Raw genomic sequence first — 18,275 nt, 5'->3', positions numbered from 1 at the left:
AGTTTGGGGAGAACTGGAGAAGATTTTGCTTTAAAAAAAAAAACAAACAAAACAACCCCCCCCTTCAATTCCTAGTGAGTAAACAGGAAAGAGTCAATAACCTTCCAAAAATGAAGAAGGAATGTCTGTTGACTGTAAGTACCTTACCTCCTAATAACTTTATCCTCAAACCCCTCCACCCTACCTTTAAAGGTTTAGCTTTAAAGGTTTACCTTTAAAGGTTTAGGATGGTTCATGAAGCCTGCGAATGCCAATTGGAACCACTTGTGTTGAGCAGCATTTCCCTGTTTTGTTTCACAATTACATTTGGTCTCCTGTTTAAACTTGCTGACAAGGATTTGTGTATTGGTTTTACCTTTTTCTGCCACAATCCATGTCATATAGAAATTCCCACACCAGAAATCAAATCCTACCCATGGCTGCAACCTTCACCAGTGGTGCTGCAATGCTGGATCCTTAACCCACTGCACCAGGCTGGAGTTCAAACCTGTGCCACCACAGAGACAACACTGGACCCTTAACCTGCTGTGCCATATCAGGAACTCCAGATTTGTATATCTGTCTTAGTCATAGGATGAGGTTAAATTAAGAGCAAATAACTAGGAAAGAAAAAATCTGTAGTAAATAAAATTCTGTTGAAGGCAAAGAACAATGAGAAATCATAAAATAGAAATATTAGTATTTGAAATACTATTATAAATATTAGTAATTATGGTAATATAAGTACCATAAACTTGCCAGTTTAAGAAACTTATGTTGGAGATCCCGTTGTGGCTCAGTGATTAACGAATCCAACCAGGAATCATGAGGTTGTGGGTTTGATCCCTGGCCTTGCTCAGTGGGTAAGGATCCAGCGTTGCTGTGAGCTGTGGTGTAGGTTGCAGATGCAGCTCTGATCCTGTGCTGCTGTGGCTGTGGCTGTGGATGGCGGCTACAGCTCCGATTCGACCCCTAGTCTGGGAACCTACATGTGCCGTGGGAGCGGCCCAAGAAAAGGCAAAAAGACAAAAAAAAAAAAAAAAAAAGAAACCTTATGTTGTGCTTACAACTTGAACATGATGTAATAGTTGAAAGTAAATTAACGGAAAAAAATAAAAAAATGCCAATCGAGAGAGAAACTGGGCGTTCCCGTCGTGGCGCAGTGGTTAACGAATCCGACTAGGAACCATGAGGTTGCGGGTTCGGTCCCTGCCCTTGCTCAGTGGGTTAACGATCCGGCGTTGCCGTGAACTGTGGTGTAGGTTGCAGACGCGGCTCGGATCCCGCGTTGCTGTGGCTCTGGCGTAGGCCGGTGGCTACAGCTCCGATTCGACCCCTAGCCTGGGAACCTCCATATGCCGCGGGAGCGGCCCAAGAAATAGCAACAACAACAACAACAACAAAAGACAAAAAAGAAAAAAAAAAAAAAGAGAGAAACTGTTAGGAGTTCCCAGTGTTGCACAGTGGGTTAAGAATTCAACTGTGGTGGCTTGAGTTGCTGTGGGGGTACAAGTTCGATCCCAGTCCAGCAGAGTGGGTTAAAGGATCCAGCCTTGCTGCAGCTGCAGCATAAGTCACAGCTACGGCTTGGATTCAGTCCCTGGCCTGGGAACTTCCATATGCTGTGGATGTGGCCATTAAAAAAAAGGGGGGAGGGGAATTATTAATCAGATAAAATTTACAATGGAAAAAAAGGAGTGTTGGGAAACAGTTTTAATAATGGTAGAACAGTTCACCAGGAACATAACTCTGAAACAGCCTCTAAATATATAAAGCAATTGACAGTTACAAACAAGTTTAGGCCCAAAATAATAGTAATAATGTAGTAAGCAATAAGTACAAAAAGAGTAGAATTTTAAAATCTACATCTAATACAATTACATGAACTGTTTCTCAACTATTAGGTAAAGCTTTTTAAACATGTAATATTTATAAAAACTGATACCGTCGTAGCCAAAAGAAATTCCAAATGCTTGAATTCAGAAAATGAACTTCTAGAAAAGTCAGATCATGTTGTAAATTAGAAGATATTTCTAACTAAATGGCAATATAAATATTTTAAAATTATAGTACCCCTTAAATGTCAGTTTCTTTTGGATCTGCTTTCTTACATCACAGTACACAAGAATGCACATAATAAGCACTCAGCAATGTTTAAATGAATCTCCATATAAAATGCAATGTGGTAACATGTAAATGAAGCACTAATTTAGAATTTTATACAGGCATACCTCATTGTGCTTTACAGACACTCTTTTTTACAAACTGAAGCATTATGGCAACCCTATGTTGTCATACAATGGTATTTTTTTGTAATAAATATTTTTTACTTAAGGTATGTACTTGTTTCTTTAGATTTCATGTTATTGCTTAATAGGCTATAGTATAAGATGAAGATAACATTTATATTTACTAAAAACAAAAAAATCTCTACTACTTACTTTATTGGTCTGCAACTGAATCCACAGTATTTCTGGAGTATGCCTGTATACTTTAATGCATGTACTTAAAATGATGAAGAATATTTACCTAAGAATGCCAATAAAGAGGTAAAAAGACACAGCAAAATAAACCTACAGGAAGTAGAGGTAGATAAGGAAATAAGAGCAGAAATCAACAGCAAATGCAAGAAAGAATCAAAACCTCTGTCTGAAAATAATTATTTTATAGCAAAGTTAATCAAAGAAGACTTAAAGATGATTTTGAGTTGAGAATCTACCTATAACCCCATTTACAATCTCATGAAAAAGAATCTAGGAGTAAACCCACCTAAGAAAACTAAAAGATGAGAACTCAGAAAACTGTAAGACATTGATAAAATAGAGGATGACCCAAACACATGGAAAGGGATAATGTGTTTATGGATTGAAAGAATCAACATAGTTGTAATGGCCATACAACACAGGGTAACCTACAGATTCCATTCAACCCCTATAAAATTACCAAGGGCGGAGTTCCCATCGTGGCGCAGTGGTTAATGAATCCGACTAGGAACCATGAGGTTGTGGGTTTGGTCCCTGCCCTTGCTGTGGTGTAGATTGCAGACGTGGCTCGGATCCCGTGTTGCTGTGGCTCTGGCGTAGGCCGGTGGCTACAGCTCTGATTTGACCCCTAGCCTGGGAACCTCCATATGCCGTGGGAGCGGCCCAAGAAATAGCAAAAAGAAAAAAAAAAAATACCAAGGACATTTTTCACAGAAATAGAACAAATAATTTTTAAATTTGTATGGAAATACAACAACTCTGAATGGCCAAAATAATCTTGAGAATAAAAGAACAAAGCTAGAAGAATCATGGACCCTAACTTCAAACTATACTACAAAGCAACAATAATCAAAATAGTATGGTACCAGCACCAAAAAACATGCTTAGATTGGTGGAATAGAAAAGAGAGCTCAGAAATAAATCCATACACTTGTGGTCAGTTTTAACAAAGGAGACAAGAACATAGAATGGTGAAAAGAAAAATCTCCCAATAAGTGAGCTATAGGTGTAAGTATATACTCAATGGTTTTTAATATATAGGTAGCAATTAGATGATGCTGGGATCAATAAGTGGTGCTGGGAAAAGACATTCATGTAAAAGAATGAAATCAGAATATTCTCTAACACCATATACAAAAATAAACTCAAAATGGATTAAAGACCTAAGTATATGGCTTTTATGTGTAATTAAACTCTTAAAGGAAAACATATGCAGAACACTCTTTGACACAAATTATAACAATTTTTTTAGATGTTTCCTAAAGAAAATAAACAAATGGGACCTAATTAAACTTAACAGCTTTTGTACAGTGAAGGAAACCATCAAAACAAAAAAACCTATAGAATGGAAAAAATATTCACAAATGCTCTGACCAGCAAGGGCTTAATTTCAACCAAAATATACAAAGAGCTCTACAGCTAAATAACAAACAACCCAATCAAAAAATAGGCAGAAGACCTAAATATTTCTCAGAAGACATGGCCAATAGGCACATGAATAGATGTTCAACATTGCTATTTACTACAGAGAGGCAAAACTACAAAGAGGTACCACCTCACACTGGTCAGACTGGCCACCATCAAAAAGTCTATGAATAAAAATTGCTAGAGAGGGTATAAAAAGGAACACCTCTATACTGTTGGTGAGAATGTAAACTGGTGAAACCACTAGGGAGAATGGAGCAGAGGTTTCTTAAAAAAAAAAGAAAAAAAATTTAGAGCTACCATATAATCCTACAATCCCACACTTGGGCATATATCTGGAGAAAATTTTGATTTGAAAATATGGTATGCTCATGTTCATAGCACCACTAGTTAACAATAGCAAAAATAAGGAACCAATCTAAGTACCTATTGACAGATGAATGGATACAGGAGATGTGGTATTTATACACAATCAGCCATAAAAAGAATGAAATAATGCCATTTTGCAGCAACATAGATGGACCTAGAAATTATCATATGAAGTAAGCCAAAGACAACTACTACATGACATCACTTAAATGTGGCATTCTTAAAAAAAAAAATACAAATTAACTTATTTACAAAACATAAATCTACTCATAGACATAGAAAATTTATGGTTAACGAAGAGGAAAGGAAGAGTGGGGATTAATTAGGAGTTTAGGATTAAAATATACACACTACTATATATGAAGCATAACCAACAAGGACCCACTGTAAAGCACAGGGGGAATATACCCAATTTCTTTTAATTACCTATAATGGACAAGAATGTAAAATATATTTTATATATATGTATAACTGAATCACTTTGCTGTGTACCTGAAACCAGCACATTGTAAATTACAATAAATTTTTTTAAAGTTGCAGAGAAATATTGTATAACAGGAAATATAGTGAATATTGGATAACTCTAAATGTAGTATAACCTTCAAAAATTATGATTCACTATACTGTACATCTGAAACTTATATGGTACAGCAACTATATCTCAAACAATGAAATTAAATTTTATAAAGGTGACATACTCGACAAATACTGTACAGACAAGAAAGCACAAAAATTAAAAGATAAATCAATTACCCAGGAAAAAAAAAAAGGACTTCTGTGGGAGGTCTACAAAATACATACACACTAAAAATTATGAAACATTACTGGGACATTACCATAGACCTATAAATTAAAAGAAATAACATGTACAAAAACTGGAAGACTTGATATTGCTACAGTTCTCCCAAAATTGCTATATGGATTCAATACAATGCAAGTCTAGTCAAAATCTCAGGTGTGTTTTGGAGAACAACAAGATAATATCTATATTGAAATGCAAATAGCCAAGAATTGCAGACACTCTTACAATAAAAGGGGAATGGATATACTATTATATCAAGATGTATATAAAACTATTAAGCTATTATAGTTAGGATAGTGTAATAGTAGTACAGGAATGTAGTTGAACAGAAAGAGGACCTACAACAAGACCATTCCTTTGGTGACAGAAGCTCTCACTGTGGCACAATGGGATCAGCAGCATCTTGGGAGTGCTGGGACATGGGTTCAATCTCCAGCCCAGTAGAGTGGGTTAAAGATCCAGTGTTGCTGAAGCTGTGGTTTTGGTCGAGACTGTGGCTCAATCCTGATCCCTAGTCGAGGAGCTCCATATACCGTGGGGCTGTCACAAGTGGGAAAAAGAAATTAAAAAGACCATTCCTTCAGTGACAATATAGAATATTGAGCAAAGGTCAGTCAAAATGAATCAAAAATATATAGGAAGAAATTATGGCTGAAAAATTTCCAAATCTAAAGGAAACATGGATATCCAGGTGTAGTAAGCACAGAGGGTCCCAAACAAGAAAAACCCAAACAGACCTACACCAAGACATAATCAAAATGGCAAAACTTAAAGATAAGGAGGATTCTAAAGACAGAAAGAGAAAAACAAAGAATTAATTACAAGAGAAACCCCATAGGGTATCAGCTAATTTCTCTACAGAAACTACGCAAACCAGAAGGGTGTGGCAAAATATATTCAAAGTCTTAAAAGGGAAAGATATGCAACCTAGAGGGTTCTATCCAGCAAGATTTTCATTTAAAATAGAGATAAAGAATTTCTCAGGCAAGAAAAACTAAAAGAATATAGCAATACTAAACCTATCTTAAAGGAAATAATGAAAATAAAGAAATAATGAAAATAAATAATGAAAAGTTTCCTCTAAATAAAAAAAAAATCTACAGAAAAGAAAATCACAAATGGAAAACAAATCCCATAAGTAAGCCAGTACACAGATTAAAATTTTAATCTTTTTCGGTAAAAGCAATGATAACTACAATTAACAGCAAAAGGATAAATAAGATGTAAAAAATGACATCAAAATCATAAAATGGGGAGGAAAGTATGAAAATATTTATCTTTTTTTTAGAATCAGTTTACATCACATAGACATAGGAAGTCTACATGCTATCAGTCTACATGACATAGATACTGGCAGTAGTTAACATACTTGAAAACTAAGGTAAGGACAAATCAAAAATATACTCTAGATTCATAAAAACCAAAAAGAAGAGACCACATAGAGTTCCCGTCGTGGCTCAGTGGTGAACAAATCCGACTAGGAATGATGAGGTTGTGGATTCCATCCCTGGCCTTGCTCAGTGGGTTAAGGATCTGGCATTGCTGTGAGCTGTGGTGTAGGTCGCAGATGTGGCTGGGATCTAGCGTTGCTGTGGCTGTGGCAGTGGTAGAGGCCAGTGGCGACAGCTCCAATTAGACCCCTAGCCTGGGAACCTCCATATGCCGTGGGTGTGGCCCTAGAAAAGAGAAAAAAAAAAAAAAGAACACAGCATAAAGTAAAATGAAATCATCAAACCATAAAAGGAAAAATAAAGAGAATTAACTAGAAAACAATGTTTAAAATGTCAATATTTATCACTATTTACCTTGAATGTCAATGGACTAAATGACATGGAATAACAGACTGCATAAAAAAACAAGAGACTACAATAAGCTGCCTACAAAAAACACAAGATTTAAAGTGAGATAGGGAGTTCTTGCTGTGGTACAGAGGGTTAAGAGTCTGAGTTCAGTGGCTTTGGTCACTGCAGAGGTGTGGGTTTGATCTCTGGCCCAGCAGAGTGCGTTAAAGGATCCAGTGTTACTACAGCTGTAGCACAGGTCACAGCTGCAGCTTGAATTCAATCCCTGGTCTGAGAATGTCCACATGCCATGGGTACAGCCATTAAAAATAATAATAATAAATTTTTAAAAATAAAAAAATTGAGGAGCTGGAAAGAGATACTTAATGCAAATGGAAGTGACAAGAAAGTGTGTGTGTGTGGAGGGGGGGGTCCCAATATTTACACCAGACAAACTTAAAAACACAGACCATAAAGAAAGATAAAAGACACTGGATAATGATAAAAGGACCAATACAAGAAAAGGATTTTAAACTTACCAACATATATTCAGCTAATATAAAAGCACCCAAACACATAAAACAAATACCATCAGACATAAATGGAGAAATTCACAGAAAAACCATAGTAGAAGGAGACTTTAACACCCAATCACATCAATGGACAGATCTTCTAGAGAGAATGTCAATAAGGCAACAGAGATCCTAAATGATGTGACAGAACACTGAGACTTAATTGACATTTTCAGGACATTACATCCAAAAAACCTATAGTATATATTCTTTATATGTGCACATAGAACATTCTCTAGGCTTCACCACATACCAGGGCACAAAACAACCCACCACAGATTTAAGAGTATAGAAATTATTTCAAACATCTTTTCTGACCACAGCAAGATGAAACCAGAAATTAACCACAGAAAAATAATTAGAAAAACACAATTACATGGAGACTAAACAACATACAACTAAAAAAATCAATGGGCTAATGATGAAATATCAAAATGGATTAAAGACCTAAATATACGACTGGATACTATAAAACTCTTAGAGGAAAACATAGGTCAAACACATAAACCATAGCAATATCTTCTCAGATCCACCTTCTAGAGTAATGACAATAAAAACAAAAATAAACAAATGGGACCTAATTAAACTTAAAAGTTTCTGCACAGCAAAGGAAACCCTAAACAAAATGAAAAGACAACCCACAGAATGGGAGAAAATATTTGCAAATGAAGCACCTGACAAGGGATTAATCTCCAAAATTTATAAACACCTCCTGCAGCTCAATACCAAAAAAACAGACAACCCCATAAAAAAAAAAATGGGCAGAAGATCTAAATGGACAATTCCCAAAGAAGACATATGGATGGCCAAAAGACACCTGAAAAGATGTTCAATATCGTGAATTATTAGAGAAGTGCAAATCAAAACCACTGAGGTACCACCTTACACTGGCCAGAATGGCTGTCACCAAAAAGGCTACAAACAATAAATGGTGGAGAGGGTGTGTGGAAAAAAGGGACCCCATTACACTCTTGGTAGGAATGTAAATTGGTGCAACCAATGGAAAACAGTTTGGAGATTTCTCAGAAAACTAAAAATAGAATTGCCCTTTGATCCAGTAATCCCACTCCTGCTCATCCATTCAGAGGAAAACCATGACTTGAAAAGATACGGGTACTCCAATGTTCACTGAAGCACTATATACAATAGCCAAGACATGGAAACAACCTAAATGCCCATCGACAGAGGAGTGGATAAAGGAGATGTGGTACATATACACAATGGGATATTACTCAGCTATTAAAAAGAAAGAAATGATGGCATTTGCAGCAACATGGATGGACCTAGAAATTATCATGCTAAGGGAATTTAGTCAGACATTGAGACACCAACATCAAACACTATCACTTACATGTGGAATCTAAAAAAAGGACACAATGGGAGGTCCCATCGTGGTGCAGTGGTTAACGAATCTGACTAGGAACCATGAGATTGCGGGTTTGATCCCTGGCCTCACACAGTGGGTTAAGGATCCGTCATTGCCATGAGCTGTGGTGTAGGTTGCAGACGCGGCTTGGATCCCGAGTTGCTATGGTTCTGGCATGGGCCGGCAGCTACAGCTCCAATTAGACCCGTAGCCTGGGAACCTCCATATGCCACGAGAGCAGCATATAGAAAAGGCAATAAATAAATAAATAAATAATAAAATAATAAAAGGACACAATGAACTTCTTTCCAGAACAGATACTGACAGATTTATGGTTTCCAAAGGAGACAAGTTGGGGGGTGGGGGGATGGGCTGGGGGTTTGGGATGGAAATGCTATAAAATTGAGTTGTGATGATTGTTGTACAATTATAAATGTAATAAAATTCATTGAGTTAAAAAAATGGAACATTATCAAACTTACAAGCTTTTGTAGTTCCCATTGTGGCTCACCAAGTTAAGAATATGACTAATATCCATGAGGATATGGGTTCGATCCCTGGCCTCGCTCAGAGAGTTAAGGGTCCAGTGTTGCCACAAGCTGCAGTGTAGGTTAAAGATGCAGCCTGGGGACATGGTGTTGCTGTGGTTGTGGTGTAGGCTGGCAGCTGCATCTCCAATTTGACACCTAGCCCAAGAACTTCCACATGAAATGGGCACAGCCTTAAAAAGGAAAAGGAAAAACTAAAGTACATACAAGCTTTTGCACAGCAAAGGAAACCATGCTTTTAAAAAATGAGAGGAGTTCCCGTCGTGGCGCTGTGGTTAACGAATCCGACTAGGAACCATGAGGTTTCGGTCGGGTTCGGTCCCTGCCCTTGCTCAGTGGGTTAACAATCTGGCGTTGCCGTGAGCTGTGGTGTAGGTTGCAGACGCGGCTTGGATCCCTCGTTGCTGTGGCTCTGGCATAGGCTGGTGGCTACAGCTCCAATTCAACCCCTAGCCTGGGAACCTCCATATGCCGTGGGAACGGCCCAAGAAATAGCTAAAAAGAAAAAAAAAAAAAAGAGAGAAAACCTACAGAATGGGAGAAAATAGTTGCAAATGATGCAGCCGAGAAGGGCTTAATCTCCAAAATATACAAACAACTCATATAACTCAATAAAAAAAACAAACAACCCAATTTAAAAATGAGTAGATGACCTAAATAGACATTTTTCCAAAGAAGACATATGATGGCCAGTAGGTAAATGAAAAAACGCTCAACATCACTAATTATTAGAGAAATGCAAACCAAAACTACAATGAGGTACCACCTCCCAGGTCAGGATGGCCATCATTAATAAGTCTACAAATAATAAATGCTGGACAGAGTATGAGGAAAAAAAAGTTTCCAATAGGTGGGAATGTAAATTGGTACAACCACTATGGAAAACAGCATGGAGGTCACTCAGAAAACTAAATATAGAACTACCATATAATCCAGAAATCCCACTCCTGTGTATATATCCAAACAAAACTACAATTCAAAAAGATACATGCACCCCTATATTCATAACAACACTATTCACAATTGCCAAGACATGGAAGTAACCTAAATGTCCATTGACAGATAAATGAATTAAAAAGACATGGTAGGGAGTTCCCGTCGTGGCTCAGTGGTTAACGAATCGACTGGGAACCGTGAGGTTGCAGGTTCAATCCCTAGCCTTGCTAAGCAGGTTAAGGATCCGGTGTTTCTGTGAGCTGTGGTGTTAGGTCACAGACGCGGCTTGGATCCCACATTGCTGTGTCTCTGGCGTAGGCCAGCGGCTACAGCTCTGATTGGACCCCTAGCCTGGGAACCTCCATATTCTGCAGGTGCAGCTCTAAAAGGACAAAAGACAAAAAAAAAAAAAAGAAAGAGAGACATGGTATATGTATACAATGGAATACCACTCAGCCATTAAAAAAAATAATAATGTCATTTGCAGCAAAATGGATGCAACTAAGGATTCTCCTACTAAATGAAGTCAGAAAGAGAAAGATAAATACCATATGATATCACTTATATGTGGAATCTAAAATATGGCACAAATGAACCTATCTACAGGACAGAAATAGACTCAAAGACATAGAGAACAGAATTATGGTTGCCAAGAGGGAGGAGGGACGAAGTGGGATGGACTGGGAGTTAGGGGTTAGTAGATGCAAACTACTACGCTTAGAATGGATAAGCAATGAGGTCCTACTGTACAGCACAGGGAAGTATATCTAATCTCTTGGGATAGACCATGATGGCAGATAATATAGAAAGGAAAGTAATAATATAGAAAGGATATATATATCACTGGATCACTCTGCTGTACAGCAGAAATTGGCACAACACTGTAAATCAACTACACTTTTTTTTTTTTTTTGCTTTTTAGGGCTACATCCACAGCATATGGCAGTTCCCAAGCTAGGTGTCGAGACAGAGCTATAGCTGCTGGCCTATACCACAGCCACAGGAACATGGGATCTAGCCACATCCGCAACCTACACCACAGCTCACATCAATGCCAGATCCTCAACCCACCGAGCATGGCCAAGGATCGAACCCATGTCCTCATGGATACTAATAGGGTTCGTTAACCACTGAGCCACGATGGGAACTCCAATCAACTACGCTTTAAAAAAAATTACATTAAAAAAAATCCTAAAGACTCCACACAAAAACTGCTAGAACTGAAAAACAAATTCAGCAAGGTAGCAGGAAACAAGAATAACATACAGAAATAAGATGCATTTCTTTACACTAAGAATGAAGTATCAGAAAGAGAATCTAAAAAAACAACTTCTAAAATACCCCAGAAACACTGTATAACAATACAGTCCAAAAAGGAGTGGCTTAAAACTAAAATAATCATTTATTCTACTCACATGCCTGCACTGTAGGTAGGGATCAGCAAGGATCTTTGCCATGGAATGGCATCTGAGACAACTCACCTAGAGATGAAGGATGTGTTTTCAAGGTGGCTCACTTAAGGCTGGCAAGTTAATATGGTTACTTCTCAAATGGGAGTTCTGCCAGGGCAGAGGGCTGGGGATCATAGTTCCTTCCCAGTTGGGCTTTGATTGTCACAGGCTGTTTGGGCTTCCTCACATTATGATGGCTGAGTTCTAAGAAAAAAAAAAAGCAGAAGTTGTACCACTTTATATCACCTAGCTTCAGAAATCACTTACTATTACTTGCATTGCATCAAGGGGAGAAAACATATGAGCAACCTCTCAATGGGAAAAAAGCACATGTGGGAGGGGAGAATGTTGCAACCATCTTTAAGAATAGAAGTGGGAGTTCCCGTCGTGGCGCAGTGGTTAACAAATCCGACTAGGAACCATGAGGTTGCGGGTTCGGTCCCTGCCCTTGCTCAGTGGGTTAACAATTCGGCGTTGCCGTGAGCTGTGGTGTAGGTTGCAGACGCAGCTCGGATCCCTCGTTGCTGTGGCTCTGGCGTAGGCCAGGGGCTACAGCTCCAATTCGACCCCTAGCCTGGGAACCTACATATGCCGTGGGAGCAGCCCAAAGAAATAGCAAAAAGACAAAAAAAAAAAAGAATAGAAGTGGACATGGCATCAATTTTATTAGCAGTTAATCTTTATCATTTCTTAAATTCCTTTATACACCTGGTCTATCACTAAAGATCTCTACTATGTTACACTCCTCTATTTGACTCTTTTTTTGCCACAATAGGGCTAGCAATGCATCCATATCTGATAGGGTATGTTCCCTCTCTTTCCTGTTTTGCAAACTTGTGAGTTTCCTTTATTTTTCTGTGCCAGTTTTACATCTATTGAACTCCTAACTGTACTTCTGGAATTTTCCTGGAATTATCTTGACTTTATAATTTAATTTGGAGAGAATAAACAGAATAGTATATGATCATCCCACTAAATATAGAGAAATTACTCTGAACATTTCATCTGGCTTTCTTTCATAGCTTTTAAAAATTTTAGTAATTCTTCTTTAGAGGTCTTATTTTCTGTTAATATCTAAATATTTCATAATTTTGGTTGTCGCCATGAATACTATTCTTTTTTATATTACATTTTCTAATCTGATTTTGTTTCTGGTGTTGAGAAATTCTATTGATATTAGTAGCTGGTTTTCCATCTGGCAACATTGCTTAATTCTACACTTGAATCTGTTGCTTTGCCTATATAACAATCACATTATGTGCAAATAATGACAATCATTCATCCCCTCTAATTCATGTCTTATTTCTTCTTTATAGTCTTGGATAGGAAGTTCTATATTGTGCTAACACTAGTGAGTGATAATGGAGATCCTTGTCTTTGATCTAAAATAGAACGCATCTTTCTCCACGAAGTATAATTTGTGCTTTAAGTTGCTCATTACAAATAGGGAGTAAGCTTTATTAAATGCCTTTCAAAATCCACTGAGATAATTATGTGATTTTTTTCTCCTTTAGTGTATTAATGTATTGAATTTATATTACCATGTTGAATCACTTTTATCTGTCAATCAACCTCCCAAATGACAATATATTAATATTTCAAACTACTAACAGTTGATAACTAAATTAGATTTTTTAATACCTTTAATCATAAGCAAAAGAAGTCAGTAATTTTCTTTTTTCATGTGGTCATTATCTATTTTATAATGAAGATTATATTCATCTCAAAAAAGAAAAGAAATCCTTTAGAAGATTTGGTGCCTGGCAATAACTTGTTTCACAGCTGTCTGTCTTCTCACTGTGTCCTCACATAGAAGATGAAGGAAGAGAGCTCTCTGGGTTCTCTTTTATAAGGAAATTAGTCCCATTCATGAGGTTTTCACCTTCACGGCATAATTATCAGATAAAAGTGCCACCTTCAAATACTATCAAATTAGAGATAAGATTTCCAACATATGAATTCGGAGGGAGATAAATATTCAGTATAGGAGATCCCCTCATGGCACAGTGGTTAACGAATCCGACTAGAAGCCATGAGGTTGCGGGTTCAGTCCCTGGCCTTGCTCAGTGGGTTAAGGATCCGGTGTTGCCGTGAGCTGTGGTGTAGGTTGCAGACACGGCTCGGATCCTGTGTTGCTGCGGCTCGGATCCCGTGTTGCTGTGGCTATGGCTGTGGCATAAGCTGGCAGCTGCAGCTCCAATTGGACCCCTAGCCTAGGAACCTCCATATGCCATGGAAGCGGCCCTAGAAAAGGCAAAAAGACAAAAAAATAAATAAATTAATTAATTAAATAAAAAATATTCAGTATATAGCAAAATACTATAGGCTTATTTGATAGTGGACTTAATGTTATTTATCAATATATATTACAAACTCTAGGAAAACCACTAAAACAAGTAAAAAAAAAGTATAGTTAGTATGCTAAGAAAAGCGAAAAAAACAAAGTCAAATAAAAGGCTCAATTAAGACCAAAAAGGCAGCAGAAGAGTGGAAGACAAAAGCAGGAACAAAGAACAAAAGCAAAAAGAAAACAGCCACAAATATGGTAAATATATCAATAGTTATTTTGAACCTCATGATATAACTGCACCAATGAAAAAACAAGTGATTATCAGAGTAGAAACATAACGATCTAAACTTATCTACAAGTAACTCACTTTAAATATAAACCCTCAGATAGATTAAAACTAACTGGATGGAGAAAAACATACCATGATAACACTAGTCAAAAAAAAAGCAGTAAAGGTTATATAAATTTCCAACAGAGCAGAATTAAAGCAAGGCAAGATATCAGATAAAGAAGAGAATTAGATAATGATAAAGTGATCAATACTCCAAGAAGAAATAACATTCTTTAATGTGTATGTATCCAACAATAGAGTATAAACCATATGAGACAAAAACTGATAGAATAGTTAGGAGAAATAGATGAATCTACTATTACAGGTGGAGACTTCAAACACCACTCCCTCAGAAATGAAAATACCTGGAGTTCCCGTTGTGGCGCAGTGGTTAACGAATCTGACTAGGAACCATGAGGTTGTGGGTTCAATCCCTGGCCTTGCTCAGTGGGTTAAGGATCCAGCATTTCCATGAGCTGTGGTGTAGGTCGCAGACGTGGCTCGGATCCCAAGTTGCTGTGGCTCTGGTGCAGGCTGGCATCTACAGCTCCAACTGGACCCCTAGCCTGGGAACCTCCATATGCTCTCGGGAGCGGCCCAAGAAATGGCAAAAAGGAAAAAAATAAAAAATAAAAGAAATGAAAATACCAAGGAGGTAAAAAATCCGTAAGGATAAAGCTGAACTTAACAATACATCAATCAAGTGGAGAGAATTGAGGACTCTAGACTACTTGATCCAACAACAGCAGAATAAATATTCTTCTCAAGCTCACATGGAACATTCAACCAGATAGACCCTGAGCAATAAGACACATCCTAACAAATGTAAAAGAATAGAAATCCTACAATGCCTGCTCTCAGATCAAAGTGAAATCAATAAAAAAATATATAAATGGAAATTCCCAAAATACATGGAGATTAGAAAATGTACTCATAGGAGTTCCTGTTGTGGTACAGCGGAAATGAATCTGACTAGTATTCATAAGGACACAGGCTGGATTCATGGCTTTGCTCAGAGGGTTAAAGATCCGGTGTTCCTGTGAGCTGTGGTATAGGTTGAAGACACAGCTCAGATCTGGCGTTGCTGTGGCTGTGGTGTAGGCCAGCGGGTACAGCTCTGATTGGACCCCTAGCCTGGGAACCTCCATATGCTGCAGGTGTGGCCCTAAAAAAGAAAAAAAAAATGTACTCATAAATAGCATAGGAGTCAAAGAAATTTCATGAGAAATTATAAAATATTTTAAACTAAATGAAAATGAAAAGAATATGATCACGTAAATAGATGAAAAAAAAAAAGCTTTTCATAAAATTCACCATAAATTTATGATAAAAACTCTTCACATCATCAAAAAGTCTACAAGTGGAGTTCCTGTTGTGGCTCAATGGGTTAAGAACCCAACTAGTGTCCATGAGGATGTGGGTTCAATCCCTGGCCATGCTCAGGGGGTTAAGATCCGACATTGCTGCAAGCTGAAAAAATAGAGGCTCAGATCTGGCATTGCCATTGCTGTGGCTATGGTTTAAGCTGGCAGCTGCAGCTCCAATTCAACCCCTTGCCTGGGAACTTCCATATGCCACAGGTTTGGCCCTAAAAAGAAAAAAGAAAAGTCTACAAGCAATAAATGCTGGAGAGGATGTGGAGAAAAGGGAACCCTCCTACATTGTTGGCGAGAATGTAACCTTTGCAACTACTATGGAGAACTGTATAGGTAGGTTCCTTAAAAAACTAAATATAGAACGACCATTTGATAGGATTCAACAATACCACTCCTGGACATATACCTGGAGAAAATCATATTTCAAAAAGATACATGCACCCCATGTTCATTGCAGCACAATTTATAACAGCCCAGACATGGAAGCAACCTAAACGTCCATCAAAAGGGGGTAGAACAAGAAGATATGGTACATATATACACAATAGAATATTATTTTATTATGAAATAATGTCATTTGCAGCATCATGAATGGACCTGGAGATTATCATACTAAGTCAGACAGAGAAAGAGAAATACATGATATCACTAATATGTGGAACCTAATAAAAATGATACAAAAGAACTTATTCACAAAACAGACTCAAAGATTTCTTTTTTTTTTTTGTCTTTTTTTGCCATTTCTTGGGCCGCTCCCGCGGCATATGGAGGTTCCCAGGCTAGAGGTCAAATCAGAGCTGTAGCCCCCGGCCTACCCCAGGGCCACAGCAACGAGGGATCCAAGCCGCGTCTGCAACCTACACCACAGCTCACGGCCACGCCGGATCCATAACCCACTGAGCAAGGGCAGGGATGGAACCCGCAACCTCATGGTTCCTAGTCAGATTCGTTAACCACTGCGCCACGACGGGAACTCCCAGACTCAAAGATTTCTAAGCCAAAATTACGATTACCTAAAGGGGAAATGTGGGGGGAGGGATAAATTGGGAAGTTGGGAGTGGCATATATACACTACTACACACAAAATCAGTAAGTAACATGGACTGACCATATAGTACAGGGAAATCTACCCAATACTCTGTGATAGCCTATATGGGAAAAGAATCTGAAAAAGAATGAATATAGGTAATGTACAAATGATCCACTTTGCTGTACACCTGAAACTAACACAACATTGTAGGACAACTCTACTCCAATAAAATTTTTAGAAACGTAGCATTCTGGTGAATGACGATGATAATTGGGGAAGCTATGCATGTTTAGGTGGCAGGAGTATATGGGAACTCTCCATATCTTCCACTTAATTTTGCTGTAAATTTTAAACTGCCCTAGAAATACTGTCTTAAAAAGTCGATATAATACCTGATATTAACAATAAAGCGTAGATACCACCACCACTACCCCCAAACCCCACAATATCAGCAAACTATAGGAACTTTTGAAAATGTAATGGCAAAAACAAGTATAAATGGAAGACTGGACTCTGGAACCAAGTACTCAAGCATTATAACATTTAAAGAAGTATTTCCAGAAACGAAGGGAAAAGTTGATTTTTCTCTGAACAGGGTTTTTACACAGCTTGAAGGTAGACAAACTTAATATACCCATTAATGTAAAGAAAAGAGCTTTCCCTTTAGAAAGTTTTTGAAGTAGTTCTCTGCTACATATCCTTGTTGAATACAACAATCTTATCATCTGATAAAGTGTATCGTACCAAATTTAAAGGTCTTTTTTGACCAGTCTATTAACACGTGTGTGAGATCTCTTAAATGTGAGTTATTATCCAAATGACAATATATTTACTATTTACCAAAATACAGTTTATTTTCTATTTACTTATTTATTTATTGTCTTTTGTCATTTCAGGGCCGCACCCTGGGCACACAGAGGTGCCTAGGCTAGGAACAGCTGCTGGCCTATACTACAGCCACAGAAACTTGGGATCCGAGCCATATCTGCGACCTACGCCACAGGTGACCACGATGCCAAATCCTTAACCCACTGAGTGAGGCCAGGGATCCAACCCGCAAGCTCATGGTTCCTAGTCAAGAGTCGTATCCGCTAAGCCACGAGGGGAACTCCCAGTTTATTTTCTTTAAGCACCTTACACATTTTTTACAGTTATGAAAAACTGGAGTAAGCATTGGGGAGTAATGGAATGCTTACATCAGGTAATTTTTTTCCCTTGTGCTGTTCCACCAAGTTTAAACATTTGAAATTTAATTATCGTTGTAAACCCTTTACAGAACTGGAATAAGTAGCTTTTCAGACAGTGAGGTAAATAACTGACCGGTTGTAAATGCCTCATATTTCAGGCTGCCTTTTTTACTGTCTCGCGCAGGTCTTCCACAACTTAGAATGCCAACTCTTGCTTCCAAGCTGTAAGGTGCAGAAGCACTTCCGGTCTTCGGTCCAGAGACTAGCCGGGAAGGAGCCTAACACGCATGCGCGCCCCGGCGCAGCCTCTCCGCAACTACCCGTCTCGTTACGTCACCTCCAACCTCCC

At 38.1% G+C, this 18,275-nt stretch overlaps 1 long non-coding RNA gene across 4 annotated transcripts in view; it reads right to left on the bottom strand.

The window, feature by feature from the left end:
* Positions 1 to 18,182, bottom strand: part of LOC102167943 (uncharacterized) — a 40,648-nt gene extending 22,466 nt beyond the window's left edge. For 3 of the 4 annotated variants that reach the window (XR_001298442.3, XR_001298441.3, XR_305038.4), the window contains exons 1-2: positions 18,060 to 18,182; positions 11,743 to 11,916 (exon numbers count right to left, since the gene is read on the bottom strand). This is a non-coding gene — a long non-coding RNA (uncharacterized LOC102167943). Of the gene's footprint in view, positions 1 to 1,677; positions 5,599 to 11,742; positions 11,917 to 18,059 lie in introns of those variants that run through there. The other variant, XR_014813069.1, reaches the window with a different exon arrangement.
* Between the last annotated feature and the right edge of the window lie 93 nt (positions 18,183 to 18,275).

Source organism: Sus scrofa, chromosome 8 (genome assembly GCF_054392235.1).
Source record: "Sus scrofa isolate SSC_HxYL_T2T_F1_AM1 chromosome 8, Sscrofa_HxYL_maternal_Yorkshire_Landrace_v2.0, whole genome shotgun sequence".
Classification (NCBI taxonomy): Eukaryota; Metazoa; Chordata; class Mammalia; order Artiodactyla; family Suidae; genus Sus; species Sus scrofa.
The sequence above is the reverse complement of the archived record's forward strand: the minus strand, read 5'-3'. Positions and strand labels throughout refer to the sequence as shown.